This window comes from Pseudopipra pipra, chromosome 5 (genome assembly GCF_036250125.1).
Source record: "Pseudopipra pipra isolate bDixPip1 chromosome 5, bDixPip1.hap1, whole genome shotgun sequence".
Lineage (NCBI taxonomy): Eukaryota > Metazoa > Chordata > Aves > Passeriformes > Pipridae > Pseudopipra > Pseudopipra pipra.
In genome coordinates this window covers 49382884-49404378 of record NC_087553.1, presented here as the reverse complement: position 1 = coordinate 49404378, position 21495 = coordinate 49382884, and the positions used below count along the sequence as shown (strand labels likewise).

Sequence of the window (21495 nt, the reverse complement as noted above, 5' to 3'; positions counted from 1 at the left end):
AAACAATTTAGAGCAGACAAGATTGCACAGTCATATTTCCATGATCATAATTTCCAGAGCATGGCTTTTGGTTTTCTGGGGTTTGGTTTGGTGGGATTCTTTTAGGTTTTTTACTTTAGGTTTTGGGGGCTTTTTCTGGGTTCGTTGTTTGGGGGTTTTTGTTTGTTTTGGTTTGTTTCAGGGGGGATGTTGCATATTGTTAGTTGGTTTGGTTTTTGAAAGGAAGAACACTACAGAATCACAGAATATGCTGAGTTGGAAGGGACCCACAAGGATCACTAAGTCCACCTCCTGGCCATGCACAGGATCATCCCCAAGAGTCACACCATGTGCCCAACAGTCTTGCCCAAATGCTTCTTGAACTCTTTCACGCTTGGTGCTGTGATCACTTCCTTGGGGAGCCTGTTCCAATGCCCAACCACCCTCTGGGCAAAGAACTTTTTTCTAATATCCAATCTAAACCTCCCCTGACACGACTTCAGGCCATTCCCTCAGGTTGTGTCACTGGGCACCACAGAGAAGAGATCAGTGCCTGCCCCTCCTCTTCCCCTCAAGAAGAAATGTAGACCGTGATGAAGTCTCCCCTCGACCTCCTCTTCTCCAGGTTGAACAGCACAAGTGACCTCAGCCACTCTTCATATGGCTTCCCCTTAAGGCCTTTCACCATCTTCGTTGGCCTCCTGTGGATGCTCTCTAAGAGCTTAATATCTTTCCTATATTGTGGTGCCCAAAACTGCACACAACATTCAAGGTGAGGGCTCACCAGTGCAGAGAAGAGCAGGTCAATCCCCTCCACCGACTGGCTGGTGATGCTTTGCCTGATGCCCCCCAGGACACGGTTGGCCCTCCTGGCTGCCAGGGCACTGCTGACTCATGTTCAACTTGCTATTGAGCAGGACCCCCAGGTCCCTTTCTGTGGCACTGCTTTCCAGCATCTTCCCATGTCACTTGACCTTGCTTCCACTGGGCATACACCTTCCTTTTTTTGCCTTAATTCCAAGAGAAGATCCTGCTCAGCCAAGGCCAATCTTTTGCCTCACCTGCTTGACTTCTGACATTTGGAAATTGCCTGCTCCTGTGCCCTTAGGAGCTGATGTTTGAAAAGTGACCAGCACTTAGTTCCTGAAAGAATAATTTGTCAGCGTCATCATCCTGCCTAGAAGGTCTATAGCAGACTCCCACGATGACACCTGCATTATTTGTTTGCCCCTTGATTCTTATCCAGAGGCTCGCAACTGTGCCATTGCCAACTGTGAGCTCCATACATTCTAATCTTTCTGTTACATACAGTGCCACCCCTCTGCCTCTTCTGCCCTGCCTATCCCTCCTGAAGAGCCTGTAACCATCCAACCATCCAACAGGGCACTCCAGTTACAGGTCTCATCTCACCAGGTTTCACTTATGCCAATGATGTGTATTACATTTCCTCAAAGATAACAGCATACAAATACTTGCACAAAAAGGAGTGACAAATTCAAAACACGAAGTTCACCATGCCTGTACACCATGTGTACTTTAGACAATATTTTCCAGGTGCAATGAAGTAAAAATTACAGGGAAAGTCACAGATCTAAGGCTATGGATTTTCTGAAAATAGTTTTTAACCAAAGAGAAAACAAGGGATGAACAAGCTAACAAACATGGATGCTATTTGGAGAGGACCAATGGGTCCAGAGTATGTTATCCTTTCTTGCAAAGAAGCAAAAACTTATCAGATTTAATTGCAAAGTTTACTTACTGTGCAAGCTTTCCTACATCTCTTATTGTAGAACACACTAACTACAGTTGTCAATAAATGTAAATTATTGTTCTGTAGGGGAAACAACCAAGACTTCTTACTTCATGAGTTTTGAAAGTGTACAACTACCTTCTCTGTATAAAGTTGGCTCCGTTAACTCACTTTTTATGTGAGTTTTTATGTTTCTGGATACAAATTATAATGATTTCACTCTGTCTGTCCCGAGCTTTATTTCTAAGGGAATTTTAGGGCTCCCAAGATTCTTTTCCCCTTGAAATGGGAAGGAATGGCATTCTGAATTCTTTTTAATCAGAGGCCTTCCTTGTCCTTGACTCTAATTATGCAAATCACATATTGCAAACTCCATTACTTGATGCTTCAAATGGCTACAAAAATAGATATTAATCTGTAATACTCCAGATTATTGATTATGATATTGCAATTTGTGTAAATAAATATATCTAGTTTCCTTAACTCTATTTTTCAGCTCAAAATAGCATCATATAGAATAAACTTGCAATCATATTTGGCAGATGTTTCCGCATACTATGTCCTTCGAAAGTAGACCTTTTCAATGCATTTCTTACTGTTTCTTTTAGTTCATAACAGGACCAAACGAAATATTACAAATCACACCATTTTTGCCCCTATGAAAAGTCTAGGAGACCTTTTGAGTTCCAGTATCTAGAAAGGGACAGGATGGACTCAGCATAAGTGCACTGGCCTTTTTCTCCTGTTTTTGCTTTCCTGTATCTATGGGATGACAGAACAAAGATACTTGTGCTTTAGGAACCTTGTTAGCATCTGTGTTTCACTGCAGAACCTCTCAGGAACACTGTCTGAAAAGAACGAGCTCACTTTCCCTACTTATACTCATTCAATCTCTTCATAAAAGTACTATGAAAATAAGTAATTTGTGAGTGCTACCACAGCTGTCTAGAACAGCATAGCATCAAGTGGATGATTGTGTAGGATAGCATAGCATAGACTATATTCAGTTGGAAGGAGACCTACAACAATCATCTAGTCCAGTTGCCCAACCAATTCAGGGCTGCCCAAAAGCTAAAATGTTATTAAGGGCATTGTAAACACTGACAGGCTTGGTGCATCCACCACCTCTTTAGGAAGCCTGTTCCAGTGTCTGACCATCCTCTCCATAAAGAAATGCTTCCTAATGTCCAGTTAGCTCCTCCTGAAGCATCTTTGAAGCATTCCCAAGTGTCCTATCATTGGATCCGAGGCAGAAGGGATCAGCCCTTTCCTATCCCCTTTGCCTGCTCAGGAAGCTGTACAGAGCAATGAGGTCACTCCTCAGCCTCCTTTTCTCCAAACTAGAGAAGCCCAAAGTCTTTGGCTACTCCTCATAGGACATTCTCTCCAGCCCTTTCACCAGCTTTGTTGCCCTCCTCTGGCTGAATTCACAGACCATCACATCCTCTTAAATTGAACACAGTATTCAAGAGCGTTGCTGTACTTTGTCACTAATCAACCCTTTACCCCAACATCTACGGCACCTAACAAATGATGACAGAAATTATTCCAAAATTAAATAGGTTTGGACTTTGCACTTCAAGTACATATCACATTAAGCTATTTACTGCCAAGCAGTAAATATATGGGCAAATAAATGCAAATGCCAACAAATGAATACTGCTTTAAGAATGTCTTAAAAGAGATGACTATTGATATATAAAGTCCTAAAAGATACTAAGTATATATCACAATTTACCTTAATTATTAATGCATTTGGTATTATTTGATTTGCTAATTTGGTGAAAAATATTGTGAGGACAGAGAAAGGAATGAAATCTCAGAAACGTTTCCTGTATTTCACACAATTTCATCTGACCTTGAACAACACTGGTGCAAAGAGCCCAGACAAATTAGATTTTACATTTACAAGAATTCCACTGCGTGAACATCCAAGAGTGTGAATGCCTCCTGACAATTTTTCCAGGTTGTTCTCAGAAGCAGGTAAGAATTTCCTTGCTAAAACATCAATCGGCTCCCAATGGGAGTTACTTTAGGTAGGCCTGAGGAATAAGAAGCTTCAGAATTATGGCCTTTCCGTCACAGTACAGCAGCTCAAGAAAAAGGACAAGAGCAAGGGATTAAGGAAGCTTAGATATTGTTCACAGTTCAAATTAATCTTTGAGTAGATGATGGTTTATAAGTGACAGATGAATAAGAGAGTAAAATTTTCAAGTAAATGTTGCTTCTGGCCCACAGCAGGGAAGATTTGCTTAGCTGAACTACAGTTTCCTCAGTGCCTGACTGATGCAAGGACAAGCAGCAAGGCATAAATTTAAGCTAAAAATCTTACCCTCGTTAATAAAAGTTAAAGGAGAAACATAGTTTTGTTTTCTTACTTTCTAAGCAGAAAGCTGGTAAGTCAAAAGAGCAAATCATGCATGTAAAACTTACAGAAAAAAACCAGCAACAAACACCAGTGCTTGAGCTTTCCTAGAAGCCTCTTTCAGTCTTTTGGAAAACCCTTCTATCAACAGAAAGAGATCAGACAGGCATGCTCAAATAGCTTGTGTTATAAGATTGCTCATCTGTATTGGATAAGAGCCGTACAATACATGCAGAAAAACCCAAGTAAACGTGAAGCATACTATGTGTAATTATTCTTCATGCAATTAATTATAAATTATCATAATTTTTAAATAAATTCATAGGTATTAAATGAGTCAATTAGGGACCGGCTTTATAATTTTCTCTTGATGTGTGCATGAATATCCTTGACAAAATGAATGGAAAAAACCAAACCACAAACATTAAACAACAACCCGAATCAGTTAAAACTAACTATACCTATTTAAACATGCAGAAAACCAAAATGTGAATAGTTTAAGCAATCATGTGTATTGCATTTAGATGGCCTTTTGTCATACTATGTGTTGCTCTGTCAAAGCAAAAAATCTGTTATAATAAGTATAATTATTTTAATAAATGTGAATGAAACTGTTCAGGACAGACTTTCAAAGCTATTTTATTACATAGAGAAAGGTAGAAGTATTTTTTTTAATAAAGAGGTTTAAAATATTTTAATTAATGTCTTTATGTTACAGGATTTTGTATTCCTGAGAGGTAAATAAAAAAAATAACTCAGTAAAGCTCACAGAATAACTACATAAGCCATTTTACAGGGAGGATATACTTTCCTTCTTTTCTGTGAATGTATAAAGCTCTCCTTCAAGCTCTTAGAAATCTATTGATCTGTGAAACACAGTGCACTCCAGGGAGGCAATTCACTTGACGTTATATATCAAATGAGGAGATGAATAATGATCATACCATTTGGTAATTAAACATCTTACAAACCTTTTAACTGACTGAACGTCAGAAAGGTCAAATGAGATCAAACCCATTTTTTTGTTGGCTTTAATTCTTTTCATATATTAGCAATATAAAAGTCATATTTAAAAGTAACTATAATATTACATGGCAAAACCAAATAATTAAACAACATATTTTTCATTCGTATATTATTAGACAGTTTGAATACACAGAGAAATAGTTTCTTAATCCTACAGTTCTATTATAATCTTAATTTTTAAGTTTAGAAAGAAGTAGCCACTCACGAGTATAGTGCAAATAACTAGCAATGTTATTGGATTAAGGGAAATGAACAGCACATAGAGCAAATCTAAAATATACCTAAGCACCTAGCAATTAAAATAAATCTCCTTGAAAAGTTACAGGTAACTGAGTTTTTATTAGACAGTGAGTAAGCCTATTGCAACAGCTTGAAGACACTAACAGTGTTTGTCACCTTACACATTAATTTGGACATTTTATCTAATATTATTTAGTAATAATTTAAATGACTGACACTAGAAATAAATCCAAAATATTTAATGAAGAAGTCACCTACAGCTGTAATTTCATGTACAATTCTGTATTTTGCCTGTAAATTTGTCAGTTGCCAAGGCAATCAAAAGATGCAGAAAAGGTGGTTTTTACTACAGACTAACAATACTGTGAAAATCACTTGCCTCAATAGCTAATGCCTCTGTCAGATATGAGGTTTCTAGAAAAGACAGTATCTATTCGCATATGACTACAGCATAACCTTATGGGTTACCATAAATCAAGGCCTTCATTGCCAGAAAGAATAAATCCCTCCATCTTAACGCAAACTATCATCAGCCTTCACTCCCCAAATAGAATCAAATCCCAAATATTAAAGAACGTCTTAGGATTTTCCTCTAGCTACTTTCTTAGAAATCTTTATTAGCTCATGAAGAAAACATTAAAAATCTGATTCAGAAACAAATTGGGATGGATTCAGTCAACTTTCACAAATCTATACCTGCACAAATACACAATCAATATGTGAAATAACTAAACACATCCAGTAACAGCCTATATGAATATGACAGTTCTGTCTTACAGAAGAGTAAACTGGCCACTCCCAAAAACCAACATTAATCTACTGAGGCCCATATCCCTGTGTTGCCCCAGGCGCTTCTGCACAGATAGACCTAATCCAGAAAAGAGAGGTTTCTGTGGCAGAATCGGAGAGAGGATTTTTACAGGGCGTCTAAAGAAGTAGGGCAGCAGATAAATTTGCCAGCTGAAGGACAGAGTTTTACTGGGCAAGTCCCACATCCATACAGCGGACTGGCTGTTACAATGGGACATGAGAAAGATGTGGGAGATACCTTCATAATATCAACTGCCAGTTGCTCACGGTACTTTGTCTTTCTTTGTCTCAAGGCTGGGAACAGAGGTCAAATTCGCAAAATGAAAAAGAAGTAATTAAATCACATGCTCTATCTTCTGGGATCTTTTAAGTATTGGACAGGGTATTCAAGTTCATATTGTAATAACTCCAAAACACTGTCCTATCAAATACATTCAATCAATCCAATAAATAGCTTTTTCAGGCCTAATAAATCAAACACATTTAAAATACCTTTAACTAAAAATATTTCTGAATTGCAAAATTAAAAGATTATAAATTATAAGATTGCAGTAACATTAATACTTTTTCAGATCTCCATTTCTAATATTGTCCAAAAGTACAGCATTCAGCAAATTTTCAAGAGACAGAGAAAGGGCCAGTTACTCATTATTCTACAAGTTGAACATGTAAAATCCAGGGGAAAACTGTTACTTTACTGTGACTAACTGGACTATTCCATTATCCTTTATAATGGAATGTATATAACTGTGATTTGCACAATAGAACAACTTCTGCTAGAAAAACAAATAAACAGGTGCTCAGATCAAATTTTAAGAGAGTATTATATATGTGATTCAAGCACTGACCTGTGAAAAGATGTTCTGTGGAGGCTCAAGGGCCTCAACATATGCTCACTTAGTAAACAGCTGCAGCAATTAAGGCTGCTCTTGCCCTCTCCTTCCTTTCTCCACTATTTGTTACCCTCCCAATGCCAGAGCTGACTGCTGCCACTCAGGGGCTGGCAAAATGACCATACAAAATGACCATGACCAACTTTTCTGCAGAGCCAAAAAGCATGGTTTAAACTGTTATGGATTTTCAACGGCATCAGCTGGGGATCCTTTCCACACTCATTTCCAGTTTCCTTTTCCAAGTGACAGAAGTAAAAGAAGAAAGGATGCAAACACAAATTCTGGTGAAAGGACAATAACGAATTTTGGAGAGAGGGAAAAGACACCTGGAACTGCAGTAGCTGTTCATTAAATAACTATGTGCTTTAGTTAAAAGGATTATCGATAATGATGAGTCTAATACTTCTACAGTGAAGATGAAAGATTTACAAATTGCCTTCCTACATTCCACATTCCTTATAATACTACTGCTCAAAAGGCAAATGTAAAATGATTCTGTCCTAAGAGAAAACTTTAAATATTTTTCCATTCATTCATTCAGTAATTCAGTTCAACATTTCAGCCTTATTTCTAACAATAAAATAAATAATAATGCTGTCATTCATTTAGTCCAATTAACCAGCAGAGAAAAATTTGGCCTGAGGCAAAATTTCAGTTTAGAAGTTCTAGAGTTCAGAAGTTTGTCTTGTTCATTTTTTTGAATTTTGTTGTTGTTGTTTTTGTAAGAAGAAGAAGGAATTTTAGGAGCAAAATTCCATTTTAGTAGAGGAACAGGGTTGATGATGCAAAGATTGCAAAATTCTGAACTTATATTTTTTTTAACAAGTAGTAAGTATTTCACTGAATATTCTGAGTTGGAAGGGACCCACAATGATCATCGAGTACAGCTCTTGAGTGAACGGAGATCAAACCCACATCCTTGGGTTTAGCACGTTAGCGCCACGCTCTAACAACTGAACTAATCTCAGGGTCAAATTTGTGAAAAAGTACATCCACCTAAAACTAAAGTAAAAGCCTTTGACTGGATTGAGTGGAAATTTTGTATATTATATTGTTTTATTCTTTAATAAGTGATGGAAAAAGAGAACTAGATTTCTATTACTTCATGAAAATTCATCTTAGGGCAAATAGATAACTAAGTAAAAATAAATGGCAAATGGCCATGTAAGAAAATTTCTATCTTGAAAGGAAGAAAGGTAAATATTCACCAACTTGATTGTAGCATGCACTGTTCAGATAATAAATATTAGTTTCAAATCAGCAGCAAAACACTTAAGACAAGAGGTCACATGTCTTTGTCATAGCACATTATCCACCTGCTCTAACTTGAAATGTTTAGTAAATAACTTCACCCAAATAATACAGAATGATATTAGGCTACAAATTCAACTACAGGAGCACCGGAACATCTTTATGTACTGCAGTAGATCTAGAACAATATTTAACTTAGTTTCTCCTTCAAGTGTAAAAACATTGAGTTAAAATTACAGTAAGTTTCCCATTAGTGTCATTACCTATAGAACTATACTTAAGCACATTATATAGATTCTAGAATTAAATTTCTATTTTGTACATACTAATGTACCATGTCCCACACCTGATTCTTGAGAAGTCGCTATATATTGTGTAAACTATACCAAGCAGTTGTAACTTTGCAGCCTAGGATTACATACCTTATATTTCTTCCGCAAAACTTTTGGTGGATTGGTCATAATTAAATGAATCCTCACACAGGCACTCAAATCTACATGCTTATGTTTGGATATAGGACCAGAACCACCCTATGAACCAAAAACATAACCTATTTTGCTTTGCTAGAAGACTCAAGCTTGGAAAAAACCAGTAAAATTTTCTTCAAAAATTAAATTGTGAAAATCTGAACTTAAAAAAAAAATCTGATGCAGGTAAGCATGGTTTTGCCTATCAAATCACCAGCAAAAACCTATCTCCTGCAGACTGTGACTGACAACAATTACCACTAAATAGCTGTTTTACAGGCTACATTCAAAATTCTGAGACCTAGTTCCTAAGGGACAGTGATCTCTGTCCAGTTCCTAGATGACAGCACCTACATTAAAAAAAAAATCATTACCTCTTTCTTTGCTAGATCTCATAATGCATTTTCCAGAGAAGAAAAGAAATCACTTTGCAAGATAGTTAACAAGCATCACTTCCAAATACAAAACTCATTTAAAATCAGCTTTTTAGGGAGGCTAACTCTCAAAGCAATCAAATAAACTGCTATGCCATTTTCAAGATCCCATTTATTTTCAGGAATTAGATGTGATGTTATTTCTTCCATATGCAGTTACTTGTACTGAATTGCTTTCTGTACTACCTACATTTATTTTTTTTTAAATAAGGATTTAAAATAGCTAGTTCATCACATTTATCACAGACTGATTTCTGGATAAGGCAACTTCAAAAGCATCTCAAAAATACAGATAATTTTTTTACTGTGTTGCTGGAGAACACAGCAAACAGTAACATACAAATCAGTCTTTCAGAATTACTTCAGATGTGGTCAAATAAGAGGCCATGCTGAGAAAAACAGCACAAATAAATTGTTCTGAGAAATATGGGAAACCACATTTGGTTTTCTTAAGTTTTACAGAAATCCAAAGTAAACTACTGTTGAGGCTTCTGTTTCTCTTGATAAAATTAGCCTTTATTCTATCTAAATCAATCTATGTTGGAGCACTCACGAGTCTCAGATTTTCCTTTAAAGACTGTGGTAATGGCACAGTGGCTTTCCAACTTAAGTAGAAAAACCTAAGAGAGAGAGAAAAGACTCCGCAACACAGAAATGAGCAGGGATTCTTTGTCTTGGATCTCCTAACAGGGAACAAACCCCAAAGCAATTCTGCATATGTAATTAAAATCTAATCAAATTAATGTTCTCTTGCCTCCAAAAGACAAGACTTTCAAAGAACTTCATTTTAGAAAAGGAAAATGAAAGTGTTAAAACAGGGATTTGTAGTAGAGTTGTGTCTTTCTTTATTCCCTCCCACAGAAAGACAAAGCTGTTGATGACCCTTTTATTCTACTGAATGAACAGAGAGTACCATAGACTGAATGTTGAAATTTTAAGTCTGGAACTGCTTTGAGAACATTAAAAGTTTGACCAGACACACACAGTCATCAGTATGGTAACAAGACAAAAAAGACCAGGTGCCAGTGCTCTGTATTATAAGCACAATAGAGTCATTTTTGCTCTTAAAAATACAAACAAGATGGGAAACTCTAAGTGAGTTTGACATAATTAATTGTACTAAATTAAAATACAGGTGTGTCTTGCTTTTTTGAAGAAGTGGTCCAACTAGTAAGGAGCCCCCTAGTGTGACTAAAAAGACCAATACTCATTGTTATCCAGATAAAACAATGAGTCATCTGTTGCATCTTTACTCACATATTATGATATATTATGTCTAAAAATAACACAGACATACTACAATGCTTATCTACAGCAATTCTTTATAAAATAGAAGTGTTGTGAAGAATATTTGGGTCTTGTTGACCATTACTTCTAGCAGTTTGTTGCAACAGCTTTAGTAGCTCATTTTGTTACTGCATCAATGTACTTTTAGAAATGACAGGGCTAATTTTAGCAACTTTATTTTAATATTAAAAATTATTTCACTTACTGATTATTAAATACCTATAAAAGTAATAATCTAGTTTGCATTATTTACAGAATTATTTTCTCAAAAAATAAACTCACCAGTCTCTTAAAGATCAGAAGCAATAAGAAAATAAAATCAGCATATCCATTACTCTTATACTAAAAAAAGGCCCACTTTTTGAGAGAAGCAACAATTTAAACACCAACAGTAATTCCATTGGAAATTATGATATTTTCAACAACTACAATTTTGGTAAAAGCCATTAACAGTTTAACATCAAGCCAGCAGACACCTTTTCCTGGTATATTGTGCATAAATAGTATTCCCATCTGTTTCAATGTTCTGGGTTTTTCATGGGCTTAAACCTGTCAAATTATTCCACTTGATTTCAGAGAATTCTCATATGGCAATCTATTTTATTTACTTTATCTTCAATAAAATGGTTGAGTGAGCATTAGCAACTATGAGACACAAGTTTCAATCAGTCCTCTGGCAAAGGCGTCAATCTACATTAGACCTACTACGCTGTGAGCTGCAGCCAGAAAGCTGCAGTTAGACAGGGCAACAGTGAATGAGTGAGTGAAACCTAATAAAGCAGCAGTGAAGAGAGAGAAAATTCCCCCTAGACACTGCCATACACTGCTTATATAATGTGTGTGCCTAGTTCAACACACCAGTAGCTCCTTAATAAAGCTGACAGCTAAAAAGGAGCTTCAGACTCCAACTTCATTTTACATGACAACTACAGTAATGGTCCTCTGTTCTCAAGCAGGCCACATTTAGAAACCTAAATTCAGTTCAGTTAAAAATTAACAGTTCTCACTTTTCTCATTCATGTCACACAGAAAAAAGAAATCATAAAATTATTAAGATTCACACCATCTTCTCCTCATTTCATACAATTATTCGAAAAAACATCAGATTTCAACTATTTTTCCTTAAAAATTTCTGTCCTAGAAACCACAAAACAATCAGTGTATTTAAGTAATAACTCATTTCTGAAGACACTATCATTAAGGTCTGATTCCAACAAATGTGGAGGCATCACTCCTAGATGCCATCAAAATATATCCCAAAGCACAAACTCTGTATTAAGTGATCCAAGTTCATATTTGATATGAGCTCTAAAAAGTAGATTATTGTAATAGTGCTCTCCACAGCAAATCAGACCATTAAGACTGTACTTAATGTTTAACTGAAAAGAAAAGCTGTCCAGTTTAAATCTATAATTTATATTACATATAATCATAGCAAAAATTTACTGCATCATAGTTAAGACTTCTTTGTAGACAAAGTTAATGTCAATCCATTACCCAGCTGATGGAAACATCATATGTTGCACATGTTGGTCGTCAACATGGTCACCAGTAATGAGACCTTATACAACTCTTGAGAGAATTTCAGTTCAGCTGCAAGAAAACTACATGAGATATTCTTCTGTACTAATCTAACAATATGATGATGCTTGCCCTATGCAAAATAAGCATATATATATACTGAATATTTAATAGTATATAAAATGTGTCCATGTACAACACATGCACGAGTCATGATGTTTAAAGTTCTGTAGTAGCAGAAAGAAACAGGAATGAGCACAATCTTCTCCAAACTGCCAACACAGAAGAGTTAGATCGATTTAAAAATAATTAATACCAGGATTTATTTAGCTTTTTTTTTTAAAGCCTAACTGACTCAGAAAACACAGATGTACCACTAACACTCCCCCAAACCGTCCATTTAAATCAGCAGTAAAAAACTAGAACATTTTTCTCTGCTTTTGCATTTTTCCAATACGGATTTTTGTCTTGGTTTCAGTTTTTCCAACTCTAATTCAGTTTTTTAAATCTTATTCCTAAACAGTTAAGTGCTTCATTGAGAGGACAAAAAGCAGACAGAATTTTTCTCTCTGATAATTAAAAATGTACTCATAAATGCAATTTTATTTTATGCATATCTATCACTACATTTATGTCCAAATCTCAAGTTTCAATCAGTGCAAAGACACCATATCCTACCCTAAAAAACTATCAATTCTAAATGACATACTGAAAAACTAGAATTCAGAATGTACTACTGTTTCCTCACAGAATACAAAAACATTCCCTCTCCACTTTCACATACTGCAAGAAATAGAGGCCAATGCTAAAAAGGCCAAAAAGATTTTGGCTTTCTTTACAGAAAGGATTTTTATAGATTGTATTTAACTTATAGAAGAAAATAATAGAGTAAACATAATAGCAGTTACTTTCCCTCATATGCCTTAAGTTTCAGACATACTGGAATTCAATAAAATTATACTGCCAAACTATTATAGATGTACAAGTCATTATTACTGCATTTCTGGCATTATTTGGTACAGAACGTAGTAAACTTCCAGAAAAAATATCCTTTAAAAAATAAAACTCTCTTGCTGGCTCAACAGATTTCAACTACTACACAGTTTCTATCAAACCAAACAGTTTGCCAAAATACTGACACTGTCTATGAAGAAACTATCTAACATGACTGTGTACAATTTACACCATTCAGATGTTTACAAATATGTGACAGAAATCCAGACATATTTCCATTGCTACACAGACAGCAAAAAATCTGATCTTTTCTACTGTTTTCTCCATTGGGTAATGAAAGGAAAAATCACTGTTTTGCAAATATATTACTACATACTAACACATAGTCAAACAAAAATTTGCATATGATGCCAATAATATCTAGTTTCCCTGTATAGTGCTGTATATCCTTTGATTTACAACATTACTACAGCTAACCTTTCTTCTTTTTCTGGTTTCACCATATTCATACTGTACCCTTCTGGCCAGTACTTTAAGTCCTCAGAAGAAGGTGAAGCTAAATCGGAATAAAGGAATTTTCCTTTCTTATTACCCGGTGAGTAAAGACAGTCACAGTGAAACACATACCAGGACAGTCTTGTTTTGCACTACTTTGAATTAGGTTAAAAAGGTCTGTGCTTCCTCCCAGAGGGTGAAACTTTAAAAAACTTGTTATAAACATAGTTTCAGAACTAATTAATGTCACCATCATTAACTCCTCTGAAACTACTTCATCTTTTTTGCCCTTCTGAGGCATCAATACATTAAGATGGATATATCAACATTATGGAGCATCTCATAATGCCTTAGCAGTCACTGCACATGGCATATAGGGAAACAATACATATTTACTTCAGAAACAGTGGTGTACGTAGAAGCCGTTGGGCCCCTATTATGATGAGTAAGTTTTTTGTATCTTGTTGAAATCTGCATCTATAAAATTTAGTAACAGGTGTAGTTGAGCATATTTTGCAATTTATATGGTAAAATTGCCTTAAAATTTTGAATTTGGAAAATTCTGGGAATATTCTCAAAAAATTTTATACTCCTGTAGAAAAAGTAAAATGTGAATGACTGCAACAGTCAATACATAGATTAATTCTTTGTTGGAATAGAAAGTATGAAAAACCTGAAATAAATGCGACTGGTTTGCTAAACTTTCATCTTATCTCCTTTTCCCGACCTCTCTAAGTTAAAAAGACCTGATAGTTGTACATGATCCACTGAAGATAGCTGAGAAGGTCTGGAGCAAAGCAAGGTAGTGAGTGCAGGCCTGCCAAGTCCACTACACCCACTAATGGTATGGATTCACAGGCAGATTCAGCCTATTAACACACAAAGCAGTTGAAACAAGATTTAAACTCATGGTCCTTGACATCCTGGAATATTCTTGGTTACCAAAGGAATAAAGATCATCCCAGTTTCAAGAAACTAGGAATATCCAAACTCATGGATTCTTTACTTTTTAATCTTGCCTTTTAAAATTGAAATTTATTACAAGAAATACAGACTAAAATCACTTTTTAAACAAATTAGCCTAATTATTATACTCCTAATGCAGCTAATGTAACGAAACTATACAGTGAAACTTAACTCCAGAGTTCCAGAGACCTTGGTCAGAGAACCACGTTTTTATTTATTTTTATCGCAGAGCTGAAAAACCATGTAGGGAAAGCCTAAATGACTTAAATATTCTCTGCTATCTAGTCATAACACAAGCAGTCATGCATCTCAGTGAATCAGGGGAAGCAGAGACCAGCTAGTTGAATATGAATTGGTAAGCAAGAACAGCAATTCCAGAAGAAAAGCACGTTGCAAAAAAAAAAAAAAAAACCAACAAAAAAACGAACAAACTGTAAGATTTGTAATGTTTGACTTGTACTCACCTGCTTCTTCTAAGACTCAAAAAGACCTTTTAACTTCAACCTTGAACTGAAGTGATGTCCAAAATCAATTCCAGTCCCACCATCCTGACAAAACAGAGAGAAATGTTTACAGCTATTTAGACATCATTTAATGAAATCAACACAGAATCTGGCATTATCACTCCCTCTAATTAGTGCCAGATGTGCATATGCTGATTTGCAAGTACTCTGAAAGAAAAAGGAAGGAGTTGTAATAATTAATTTTTTGATTTTGACATAAAGCTGGTTGAAAGACCGAGCAAGTTGGAAGAGAAAGATCCTCTTAACAAAGTCAGCTTAAATGTAGTCCACAAGAAATATAATTGTTCACCAAGTTTCTGTCTTGCAGTAGAGTGACAGTTAAGGCATCACTCAAATTCTAGTCTTATTATTTTTATTCTATTTTTATTATTATGGTACCCAAGGGCAAACAAAAGGAAGGCTTCCCTGAAGTAGTTTGTTCCAGACAGGGAACTGCACACAATATCACTAAGTTCACAGGGTCATCTGAAGGAAGAAACAGAAGCTGGGAGACAGCACGCCAATGAAATTTAAATGTATACGCATTTTAGGAAGGACAAAAGGACAAGCAAAAAGAAAAAAAAACAGCTTTGAAGCTGAGACTGGAAGACTGCAAGGAAGAGAGAAGGTTGGACAAGGCAGAAGAAATAAAGAACATGCAGGTCCACAGAATATTTAGATTACATCTATGCCTGAGCACATTTCTCTTTCCTGAAATCAACTGGCAGAGATAAACCTACATCTATGCTAGTATACTCATATATGCTCTGAAACAGAGGGGCTGCATACAAATTGTCTAATGGAGATGGTCAAATAAATGTCTGGGAATTTTCTGGACCAATGTTAGTTTGCAAAAACCTAAACCATGGCAGAGACCTGGAAATATTTCCAAGCGTTGCTTTATTTACTAATACAGACATAGACTTAATGCCTGAAACTCTGCTACCTCTGAAGTAGATCCTACCAGCCTCTCGATGGTGCCTCTCGGCAATTCTCTCTTGCTGACAAGGTCAGACAGAAGCATGCTGAAGAGTAAAATGAATGTAGAATTTTATAAAGAAAAGACTGCTTTCCCACAGTTTAAGAAAAAAAATCTGTGTTCCAACTGGCATTATTAATACAGACTTTGTTACAAGATGTTTGGCCATTTAAAAGAGCTGCAGTTCTAACTTCTTCCTTTGTTTGTAGAGTGTAACAAAACCTGCTGGGAAGGTCGAAGTTCCTAGAAAACTAAAAGCTACCTGGCAGCCTCTGTAGTAGAGCAAGCGAAGAAGGAAGAGCAAAGAATGACAGGCTGGAGGAATAAACACTACATGAAACCCCTGCACAGTAGGACAGCATTGGGAAATGAGAAGGAAATCTTATGAGCCCTTAATACAAAGCAAAAAAGAGAAGAAAATGTTAAAAACAGGTAAGGTTCCTAAGGCAAATATGAGGAGGTGAAGGTGGGTGGCAATTCTTAAAAGTTGTTGGAAAGTAAAATACATGTCAATGAAACTTTGCTTGATGGTCATGTGGTCACCCTGGATCCACAATGGAAATGTCTAACCAATTGAGAGAGAAGCATTCACCTTACTGTCCTATTTCCCATTAAAAGATTGCAACTTTGAATCTTTGAAGCTTCTTGTGCACCTGAATTCTAGACAGAAATACACATTACAGTTATTTCTTCAACAATATCTGTTATGTTAATATGTAAGCCCCAAACATGAATATTCTGTATTTCTCTTTTTACCTATATTTCATTATGCCAAAATACTTTCAAATCATCAGGTTTTTTATCTTGGATTATCTTAAACATAACATTTTGCCTTCATCTCAGAAATAAAGTCAAGACAATCATAGTTATTATATATGAAATCTTACATCAAAACATGACCTATTTTGTTGAGATACAGCCTTCTTAGAAAAAATGTTTCATTATAACATTTTTTGGTAATTATTCCTAATATGAAAACAACCATAATCATTAGTCTTGATGATTAAAATTTTATCTTTGGTCTATTTTTGGATTTCTATACTTTTTCAGAAGTCAGTAAGAAATATTCAACATGGTGAGGATAACACAAAGTAGATGTGACAGATATGTCACAGATAGATGGCAGGTCTTACCTATCAGCTTTCTTTTCACCAGGGCAAATAATCACCTTTAAAAACTTATATTTTGACCTATGTTTCATTTATGCTACATTCCATTGTGGTTTACCTGACAAAGGCAGCTGACTCTTAAAAAAATCATATTATTTCTGTTATAAACATTGATGATTTTTTTTTTTATTTTTATTTGCATCCTAAAACCTGGACCTGAATCATTCAAGTTATTCCAGTTCAACAGTAAAATTTCTCTACCTTTCCTCCACCTAAGCCAGCACATTCCATACCTTTGACCCCAGCAGGTAGATCTTTAATGTCACTGTTTACCTATCCCATTCTGACAGTGTTTACAGAGATATGTTTTCCATTCTTCAATAACTGATCATTAGAATATTTAATTCAAAATGAAAGCCAAGTTCATTCCTGGATGAAGACTTTCCTTTGAAACTTGACTTAAATGAACACAATGCCTATGTGCTGCAAACTATTTCCTTCATTCTTTACTTGCTGCAATCATCTCTTAGCTTATTTTATGTTAGATCACAAATCATTAGGATAAGTTTACCTGCTATACATTTTAATTATTTTATGTTAGATCACAAATCATAAGTTTACCTGTTATACATTTGAATTCTGCCTCTATGACAACATTATGATTTGAGACTACATGGTCTTATTCATTATCCTGCTCTATTGATGACCTTTGATATTTTTAAAAATGTAAATAACCCCACCAAATTGCACTACAGCACTTGTGCAGTTCTACTGTTCGACAGATCAAGTTATTATGATGTATCTCTACTTCATGTAAGACCTACTTGTTCACTTATCTTCTAGAGTACAAATGGTTCAATCTGCATTACTGCTTTAAGTAGGAATTTGTATAAAATATTCCAACGAAGCACTACTCACCAAGCATTCAGGAAAATTTTAGAACATGGTTGAGGGCTATCTATATAAGTTATAAGATACACTTGTTTTGAATCAGATAGATTGAGCCAAAGACATAACTGGTTTCAGTAAAGCAAGAATTACTTGCTAGAGGGACTATTATTTTAAAGGCGCAAACATTCACTGGTATCAGTAGCTTCCTTCTTTCTATCATATAGCACTAACACAATTGAAAACAAAAGTCTTAATGCGTAACAAGACTTCTGAGCAAGTCATAAATTGCACTACGTCAATGGGACTTGCTTAATTTTATTTGAAAATAAATAATTTACACAAAACATGTAATGTATATCTTCTAAAATAACGAAAAAAATGTGTAAAGTTACTTAATAAGCAGACTATGTATTCTTAATTACACTTAAACTACTTCAAGACATTTAACTTACACTACAAAAAATATGCATTTTTAAAGAATATTATGGAATTACAGTACAGCAAATGGGTTAAAAAGACATTTCTTCCTGATTCCAAGTTCTGTTAAGACAATTCCTGTGACAGAAAGATACTCAGAAGCTCACATCAGATGAGCACTACTGGATGCCATTATAATTAACAAGAACATGCAAAATGAATTAGTAGTTATCATCAGTCCAAAGCTAAATGAGCCTATGAAAAGACCTTCGTACTACTGTGATCGCATTAGCCAACTTTTACATATAGCTCTACATTACTACTTAGACAAATGAATGTTGGATTAGATTATTATTGTGTCCAAACAGAAGTTCTGTGGTGGTGGGAGAAGCAAATATTTTTTCACCTGGAACAGAGAAAATAATAAACTCCTGAATGCTTCTTGAGCTGTCAACTTTCCCCAACTACAAATTTCCCAAATTTTCAACAAATGTTAAGTACTAATAAAAGTTATAATTATATTATATACCACAAAAATTATTCTTGAATTTTTACAACATGGAATTTGCTAAGCAAAACACCTATACTCCATTAATCCAGACAATATGTAACTGGGTAAACAAATAAGCCAAGGATAATAATAAAATTTACAAAAAATCATTAAAAAATTACTATTAGATGCCCAGTGACAGAAGAAATGTCAGCACAGACTAAATATATCATCTTCTTCCGGTATGTTCCATTCACTGTGTAACTGATGCACATGTTACATATAACTCCTCTTGGGGGAGAGAGGCTGGGTGGGATGTTCCTTTTAGGTCTTACTTATCCTAAAGATTAATAGGACATTGATTAAATGTACTTATCAAAGCACACCGGAGAAAATGGAGACAGCACCAATGAATGGGAAGCCTGGAGCAATGGAAAAATCATCCCTCCTCACTCTTTTCTTCCAAAACCTCCACAGCATCATTCTCTGAATGGTTGGGTATACAGAGTAAACCACCCCTGAGGCAGGTCTAACTAGCCCTTACATGATGGATAACCTTTGCTGACACTAATCTTATAAGTATGCACGATACCAATATCATATTCATGGAGATTCCTGAACAATTTATCCAATGTGCACAGATACTGTGCCTTACTTTCTCTTCAGGCATGTCTGTCTTATGAAAACACATATTTTTCTGTAAGACAGTTCAGAGGAAAACCACTTTCCATTTGTTGAATTTTCTTATTATAATAAACTGCAACAACCTACAGTAATTGAGGGAGAAGAATATAAACAAACATGAAAGCAATTAACTATTCCTAAATACTTTGTTCTACAATACCACAAATACAATGACACTGCAGTCTTCTGAAATATTTCCAGAATTACAATTTGTTTCTCCCTTTTGTGATGTGATTAGAAGGGATTCAAGAACACTATCAGATTAGAATGTAGAACAACTTTAAAAAGTATTATTTCATAAGAGCACATATACGGTGATCATCCTGGGTTGTGTTATATATCTAGTTAGTTCTTACAAGAAGTCAAAAAGCATCTAACCCTTCTGCCATGATACATGCACCATATCACAGACTCTTCCACTCACTGAGTGGCTGACTGGTAAAAATTGCTTAAAGCATCTGAATTTAGACTGGGTCACTTAGGACATCAGACAAATGCATCCTCAAAACTTCCAAAAAATGGAATTCCACAACCTGGTTTCTCTAGGCAACCATTTCTGTTGCATAATTGCCCTTCTGCTGAAAATCTTTTCCCTTATATTGAACCAAAACCTTCAAACATAAGAGTTCCATGCATTCCAGCTGTTTCTTCACATAAAGGGCAACCCTCCCACCCCTTCTCTGCCTGACTCTTTTGTAGAACTTCCATCCATCCATCACTAAATACCATCATTCAAGTTGTTCTGACAGTTGGCAGTTTATTTCAATTCTATAATTCTGCATCTGCATGTGGAACTCTAGCTCCTCCTGTTTCTTCCCCACCCACAGGAATCACATCTAAGTAAATATATTGGAAAACAAAACAAAAACAAAAACAAAAACAAACCATAAACAAAACAAAACAAAAAATTAAACAGCCACACAACTTCCAGGAAAAAAGAAACACCAAATACTGTGAGGTCCACACCCACAAACAATGCAGAAGCTGTCTAATTAACCAAAATACATTAAAAAAATCCACAAACTGACAGAAACCGTAATACACACACACAATCCCTAAGGGTCTACAGATCAAAAGGAAAACATTAAAAAAAAATAAATAGAATGGGGATAAATAAGCCAAACTAACTGTGGAAAAAAAAGGAAGGGAAAAAAATGCCACAAAAGAAAAAACAAGAAGTTCCAACTGCAATCTCCTGCCAAAAATGGTACCATGAAAACAAAGACAGGCTATTGTCCCACCAGTTATTGTCATCTGCATTATCTGACTCTTTGCAGTATCTCCAAAGTAAGCATTTCCCACTCTGGTTGAACATTGGGTAACTCCCTCATCAACACGGGGCTTCCTTCGGGCTTCCATAGCCTTAACATATCCTCAGTTTGGCCACCACAAGAGCAGCTTACACTGCTTAGAAGGTTGGTTCACCACCATGATCACCATGGTTACCTACAGATATTTGTTGCAAACTAAATGTCCGTAAGATGACTGGATCCTTGCAGAGGTCCTTACCCTAAAATTAAATTTTGGCGTGACTTCATTTATTGTGTGTCGCAGTTTCAGATCCTCAAAAATCCAATTTCCAAGTCCAAGCTCCCCTCCCATAATTTGCCTCAGTGTGAGAGGGTTTTCCAGACATAACACAACTCAGTATGGGGGGAAGGGAATTATATTACAGTTTATTCATCATGGTTGGGCTTCGCGGACGAAGATTTGGGAAAGGTCTCTACCCACGTTTGACACAAGCATGCTGGTGGCTAAAAAGGCCAATGCAAGACAGGCATGTCCGATTGCAAAAGGCACAGCAGAAAGACTCCTTAGGTGGTAAATTCTGCAAGGCACAATTCTTTCTGTGTTGTCTTTTCTCCTCAAGGGTGATCCTGCGTGCTTTCTCAAAGGCATCAGCAGCATTATAGATGGTGTGTCTCCAGACCTCCCGATTGGAGGCCAGAGTAGACCAGTTATGTTGATCAATATGGCCAAGGCT

The 21495-nt window shown here is 35.8% G+C and overlaps 1 protein-coding gene across 13 annotated transcripts in view; it reads right to left on the bottom strand.

The window, feature by feature from the left end:
• Positions 1-21495, bottom strand: part of FOXP2 (forkhead box P2) — a 408792-nt gene that overhangs the window by 272151 nt on the left and 115146 nt on the right. For all 13 annotated transcript variants that reach the window (XM_064656006.1, XM_064656022.1, XM_064656003.1 and 10 more), the window contains exon 3: positions 14903-14986. The gene's annotated coding sequence lies outside the window, so the exon portion shown is untranslated. The remainder of the gene's footprint in view (positions 1-14902; positions 14987-21495) is intronic.